Source organism: Carassius carassius, chromosome 9 (assembly GCF_963082965.1).
Source record: "Carassius carassius chromosome 9, fCarCar2.1, whole genome shotgun sequence".
NCBI lineage: Eukaryota > Metazoa > Chordata > Actinopteri > Cypriniformes > Cyprinidae > Carassius > Carassius carassius.
The window spans coordinates 36024444-36031943 of NC_081763.1; the positions used below are offsets into that span (position 1 = coordinate 36024444).

A 7500-nucleotide genomic window follows, 5' to 3' on the forward strand; every position below is an offset into this window, starting at 1 on the left:
GAAGACAGATCAATGTTGATTAAAGGAATCATTCACCCATAATATGATCGTTCTGTCATCATTTCCTCATTTTCCACTTTCTTCAGTGGAACAACAGAAGATATTTTGAGGAATGTATCAGTGTCCAGTCCAGTGTTCTCTGAACCCCAGTGTTCTTCAAAATATCTTCTAAAACTCATTCAGGTTTGGAGTGTCAGGATGAACGAGGAATGATTCTGTACTGAGAGGTCCAGGCTGGTTTAAGATGGTTTGTGCTGGTTTAAGCTGGTTTGTCTTGATTTAGGCTGGTTTATGTTTGCTTATGCTGTCTTATGTTGTCTTGTACTGGTTTGTACTGGTTTAAGCTGGTTTGTGTTGATTTAGGCTGGTTTATGTTGGCGTATGCTGTCTTATGTTGTCTTGTACTGGTTTATAAGTGTTAGCACTCGTTAGCTTGTCATTAGCGTTTTCATTCGAACCTATCACTGTTTTCTTTTCTCCTCTCCTCTCTCTCGCTCCAGTTTTTCACAAGTTCATCAAACAACCGCAGTAAGAATATTTCATCAAGCACGGTGAGTAATGGCTTCTCCTGCTATTGTTATTTGCACCTCTTGCCACATGTACAGTTTATCTATCTCTGTCGCAGATGAGGGATTCACATGTGATAAATGCAGGGAAATAGTTAGGCTGACAGAGAAGATTTCAGAATTAGAGACACGCATCCAAACTTTAATTGAGGACAGTAAGAATGTTAGGGCTCTAGATACGGCTTTGGATGCGTCTAGCTCAGGGATTCCTGTACATTGTTCGGTTCCGGAAACAGAGCCCCTGCAGCAGGGCAACTGGGTGACAGTGATGCAGCGTAGTCGTGGGTCAAAACACCGCTCTTCTGTTCCGATCAATACATTAAACAGGTTCTCCCCGCTCAGTGATGCACCCACTGAGAAATAATGTGTTAATGATGTTCGACTTCGCCAGTCGGAGATCACTAAAAATAACATTAAAGAGGTGTGTGAACTTGCAAGCACGATGTCAGACACTGTAATATGCTCTGGTCCCCTCCCTGCTTACCGTGGTGATGAGATGCATAGCAGATTGTCATCACTCAATGGCTGGATGTCTAAGTGGTGCCCACAGAATAACATAGGTTTCATAGACAATTGGACGAGCTTTTGGGGCAGACCTGACCTGTTTAAAAGAGATGGTCTTCATCCCTCCTGGGGTGGCGCCACTCTTCTCTCTAGAAATATGGCAAATAGTCTTAGTGTTTATACTTGACTAACTGGGGCCCAGGTCAGGACGCAGACAGACTGGCTAAACCGACCGTCTGCTAGCCGCCTCCCGTCACAGAGGTCAGTTAATTCTCAGCACATAGAGACTCTTTCACCTAGATATCACACTATAGAGACTGTGTCTGTTCCCCGAACTAGAAAATACAAAAAATGTCCAAACCAAGTTAAGGTTAACAATTTAATTGAGGTTCAACAAATAAAAAGCAGATGCAATATGGATAAACAAATGATAAAGCTTGGCTTATTGAATATCAGATCCCTTTCTACGAAAACACTTTTTGTAAATAATATGATCACTGATCATAATATAGATGTACTCTGTTTGACAGAAACCTGGCTAAAACCTGATGATTACATTATTTTAAATGAGTCCACCCCCCAAGATTACTGTTATAAACATGAGCCGCGTCTAAAAGGCAAAGGTGGAGGTGTTGCTTCAATTTATAACAACGTTTTCAGGATCTCTCAGAGGGCAGGCTACAAGTATAACTCGTTTGAAGTAATGGTACTTCATATAACATTATCCAAAGAAACAAATGTTAATGATAAATCCTCTGTTATGTTTGTACTGGCTACTGTATACAGGCCACCAGGGCACCATACAGACTTTATTAAAGAGTTTGGTGATTTTACATCCGAGTTAGTTCTGGCTGCAGATAAAGTTTTAATAGTTGGTGATTTTAATATCCATGTTGATAATGAAAACGATGCATTGGGATCAGCATTTATAGACATTCTGAACTCTATTGGGGTTAGACAACACGTTTCAGGACCTACTCACTGTCGAAATCATACTCTAGATTTAATACGGTCACATGGAATTGATGTTGATGGTGTTGAAATTATTCAGCCAAGTGATGATATCTCAGATCATTATTTAGTTCTGTGCAAAATTCATATAGCCAAAATTGTAAATTCTACTTCTTGTTACAAGTATGGAAGAACCATCACCTCTAACACAAAAGACTGCTTTTTAAGTTATCTTCCTGATGTATCCAAATTCCTTAGCATATCCAAAACCTCAGAACAACTTGATGATGTAACAGAAACTATGGACTCTCTCTTTTCTAGCACTTTAAATATAGTTGCTCCTTTACGCTTAAGGAAGGTTAAGGAAAACAGTTTGACACCATGGTATAATGAGCATACTCGCACCCTAAAGAGAGCAGCCCGAAAAATGGAGCGCAGCTGGAGGAAAACAAAACTAGAGGTATTTCGTATTGCTTGGCGGGAAAGTAACCTATAACCTATCCCACAGAAAAGCATTAAAAACTGCTAGATCTGATTACTTTTCTTCTCTTTTAGAAGAAAACAAACATAACCCCAGGTATTTATTCAATACAGTGGCTAAATTAACGAAAAATAAAGCCTCAACAAGTGTTGATTTTTCCCAACACCACAGCAGTAATGACTTTATGAACTACTTTACTTCTAAAATCGATACTATTAGAGATAAAATTGCAACCATTCAGCCGTCAGCTACAGTATCACATCAGACAGTGCACTATAGACCCCCTGAGGAACAGTTCCACTCATTCTCTACTATAGGAGAGGAAGAATTGTATAAACTTGTTAAATCATCTAAACCAACAACATGTATGTTAGACCCTATACCATCTAAGCTCCTGAAAGAGGTGCTTCCAGAAGTCATAGATCCTCTTCTGACTATTATTAATTCCTCATTGTCATTAGGACATGTCCCCAAAACCTTCAAACTGACTGTTATTAAGCCTCTCATCAAAAAACCACAACTTGACCCCAAAGAACTAGTTAATTATAGACCAATCTCGAATCTCCCTTTTCTGTCCAAGATACTAGAAAAGGTGGTATCCTCACAATTATATTCCTTCTTAGAGAAAAATGGTATATGTGATGATTTCCAGTCAGGATTTAGAACGTATCATAGTACTGAGACTGCTCTCCTTAGAGTTACAAATGATCTGCTCTTATCATCTGATCGTGGGTGTATCTCTCTATTAGTTTTATTGGATCTTAGTGCTGCGTTTGACACAATTGACCACAACATTCTTTTGCATAGACTTGAACACTTTGTTGGCATCAGTGGAAGTGCATTAGCATGGTTTAAATCGTACTTATATGACCGCCATCAGTTCGTAGCAGTGAATGAAGATGTATCATATCGATCACAAGTGCAGTATGGAGTACCTCAAGGCTCAGTACTAGGGCCGCTACTCTTCACGCTTTATATGTTACCCTTGGGAGATATCATCAGGAAACATGGTGTTAGCTTTCACTGTTATGCTGATGATACTCAGCTCTATATTTCTTCGTTGCCCAGTGAAACACACCAATTTGAAAAACTAATGGAATGCTTAGTCGATATAAAAAACTGGATGACGAGTAATTTCTTACTGCTAAATTCTGAAAAAAACAGAGGTGTTAATTATAGGACCTAAAAACTCGGCTTGTAATAACCTAGAACACTGTCTAAGACTTGATGGTTGCTCTGTCAATTCTTCATCATCAGTTAGGAACCTAGGTGTGCTATTTGATCGCAATCTTTCCTTAGAAAGCCACGTTTCTAGCATTTGTAAAACTGCATTTTTCCATCTCAAAAATATATCTAAATTACGGCCTATGCTCTCAATGTCAAATGCAGAAATGTTAATCCATGCATTTATGACCTCAAGGTTAGATTATTGTAATGCTTTATTGGGTGGTTGTTCTGCATGCTTAGTAAACAAACTACAGCTAGTCCAAAATGCAGCAGCAAGAGTTCTTACTAGAACCAGGAAGTATGACCATATTAGCCCGGTCCTGTCAACACTGCACTGGCTCCCTATCAAGCATCGCATAGATTTTAAAATATTGCTTATTACCTATAAAGGCCTGAATGGTTTAGCACCTCAGTATTTGAATGAGCTCCTTTTACATTATAATCCTCTACGTCCGCTACGTTCTCAAAACTCAGGCAATTTGATAATACCTAGAATATCAAAATCAACTGCAGGCGGCAGATCCTTTTCCTATTTGGCGCCTAAACTCTGGAATAACCTACCTAACATTGTTCGGGAGAAGACACACTCTTGCAGTTTAAATCTAGATTAAAGACCCATCTCTTTAACCTGGCTTACACATAACATACTAATATGCTTTTAATATCCAAATCCGTTAAAGGATTTTAAGGCTGCATTAATTAGGTTAACCAGAACCGGGAACACTTCCCATAACACCCTATGTACTTGCTACATCATTAGAAGAATGGCATCTATGCTAATATTAGTCTGTTTCTCTCTTATTCCGAGGTCACTGTAGCCACCAGATCCAGTCTGTGTCCAGATCAGAGGGTCACTGCAGTCACCCGGATCCAGTACGTATCCAGACCAGATGCTGGATCAGCACCTAGAAAGGACCTCTACATCCCTGAAAGACAGCGGAGACCAGGACCACTAGAGCCCCAGATACAGATCCCCTGTAAAGACCTTGTCTCAGAGGAGCACCAGGACAAGACCACAGGAAACAGATGATTCTTCTGCACAATCTGACTTTGCTGCAGTCTGGAATTGAACTACTGGTTTCGTCTGGTCAGAGGAGAACTGGCCCCCAACTGAGCCTGGTTTCTCCCAAGGTTTTTTTTCTCCATTCTGTCACCGATAGAGTTTCGGTTCCTTGCCGCTGTCACCTCTGGCTTGCTTAGTTGGGGTCACTTCATCTACAGCGATATCGTTGACTTGATTGCAAATAAATGCACAGACACTATTTAACTGAACAGAGATGACATCACTGAATCCAATGATGAACTGCCTTTAACTATCATTTTTGCATTATTGACACTGTTTTCCTAATGAATGTTGTTCAGTTGCTTTGACGCAATGTATTTTGTTTAAAGCGCTATATAAATAAAGGTGACTTATGCTGGTTTGTGTTGATTTAGGCTGGTTTATGCTGGTTTGTGCTGGTTTATGCTGGTTTGTGTTGATTTAGGTTGGTTTATGCTGGTTTAAGCTGGTTTGTGCTGGTTTATGCTGGTTTGTGTTGATTTATGTTGGTTTATATTGGTATGTACTGGTTTATGCTGGTTTGTGCTGGTTTAAGATGGTTTGTGCTGGTTTATGCTGGTTTGTGTTGATTTAGGCTGGTTTATGTTTGCTTATGCTGTCTTGTACTGGTTTGTACTGGTTTATGCTGCTTTCTGCTGGTTTATGTTGGCTTATGTTGTCTTGTACTTGTTTATGCTGGTTTGTGTTGATTTAGGCTGGTTTATGCTGGTTTGTACTGGTTTAAGCTGGTTTGTGTTGATTTAGGTTGGTTTATGTTGGCTTATGCTGTCTTATGTTGTCTTGTACTGGTTTGTACTGGTTTATGCTGGTTTGTGCTGGTTTATGTTGGCTTATGCTGTCTTATGTTGTCTTGTACTTGTTTATGCTGGTTTGTGTTGATTTAGGCTGGTTTATGCTGGTTTGTACTGGTTTAAGCTGGTTTGTGTTGATTTAGGTTGGTTTATGTTGGCTTATACTGTCTTATGTTATTTTGTACTGGTTGTACTGGTTTATGCTGGTTTGTGTTGATTTATGCTGGCTTGTGCTGGTTTATGCTGGTTTGTGGTGGTTCATGTTGGCTTATGCCGTTTTATGTTGGTTTATATTGGTTTGTACTGGTTTATGCTGGTTTGTGCTGGTTTATGCTGGTTTGTGTTGATTTAGGCTGGTTTAGGCTGGTTTGTGCTGGTTTAAGATGGTTTGTGCTGGTTTATGTTGGCTTATGCTGGTTTATGCTGGTTTGTGTTGATTTAGGCTGGTTTAGGCTGGTTTGTGCTGGTTTAAGATGGTTTGTGCTGGTTTATGTTGGCTTATGCTGTCTTATGTTGGTTTGTACTAGTTTATGCTGGTTTATGCTGTGTTATGATGTCTTACACTGGTTTATGCTGGTTTGTGCTGGTTTATGCTTGTCTGGTAGTGTTGTTTGTACAGCACACAAGTACTGAAGTAAGTTCTCTTTTGTGTCTTCTTGCACAAATACACACAATGTCAGAATGACAAGTATCCACTTAAAGTCGGCAACGTCTCAAGAAAACAGTAAAGAAAATATCAGATTTGCATCAATATAACGGATCTGTGCATTTCTTATGTTTATGCATTTAGCAGACACTTTTATCCAAAGCGACTTACAGTGCATTCAGGCTATCAGTTTTTACCTATCATGTGCTCCCGGGGGAATTGAACCCCCAATCTTGCACTAGGTAACACAATGCTCTACCACTTAAGAAAAGTAGAGAATCACTCACTGCTCTTAACTTCTGTAGATTAAATAGATATTTGTGTATTTACTTCATACAGTAATACAGTAAATCAGTTAATCCAGATAAAACGGAGGGTAAAGCTAGTGAAGGTGAGTCTCTGTGTAGGTTCTTCTTGTGATTAGGGGTTGAAACCAGGCCCCACGGTTCGACATGCACATGATTCCTGGATTAGCTGCAAAGTTGATCTATCATAGAGTGATGCACGTGTTTCTGAGTTTTGCAAGTTTAAACATTCAAGCAACTTGAATGCGCAAGAAGAGATGAAAGAGAACTTTAATCAGTCCTTGCACGCTGCTTTCGCTCTCAAAGTGTTCTAAATTTGTACTGTTGTATTTATCTGTGCATTTAGTTAGTTTATTTGTTCTTATTTTATTACTGTACACCTGTTCTTAATAATTTTTTAATTGGATTAGTCAAGCTAGAAGTTTTGCTGTGGCATTGAAAAGGTTCTTCAAGTGTTCTTTTAGTAATAAATGGAAGGCATGTGATCTGAACCGCCAGTTCTGTGACTGGTTGATGAACATGATATGATGTCTGAGATGTGTTGCTGGACTTCCAAACTGACAGTAGATAGACAGCCCGAGGGGTCAGAGGTCAAACAGGATGACCTTAAAGGGATAGTTCACCAAAAAATAAAAATTATGTCATTAATAACTCACCGTCATGTCGTTCCAAACCAGTAAGACCTCCATTTATCTTCAGAACACAGTTTAAGATATTTTTGATTTAGTCTGAGAGCTCTCAGTCCTTCCATTGAAACTGTGTGTAATCACTCGATGTCATTTACTCAAACACGGATGATGTTTTGCTCTCTGACTAAATCTAAAATATCTTAAACTGTGTTCCGAAGATGAACGGAGGTCTCGCGGGTTTGGAACGACATGAGCGTGAGTTATTAATGGCAAAATGTTAATTTTTGGGTGAACTATCCCTTTAAGTGCCTGACCTTCAACAGAGTGACAGAGAGAG

The 7500-nt window shown here is 39.4% G+C and overlaps 1 protein-coding gene across 1 annotated transcript in view; it reads left to right on the forward strand.

Moving 5' to 3' along the window:
- Window positions 1–7500, forward strand: part of LOC132149720 (glutamate receptor ionotropic, NMDA 2B-like) — a 41762-nt gene that overhangs the window by 13526 nt on the left and 20736 nt on the right. The window lies entirely within an intron of this gene.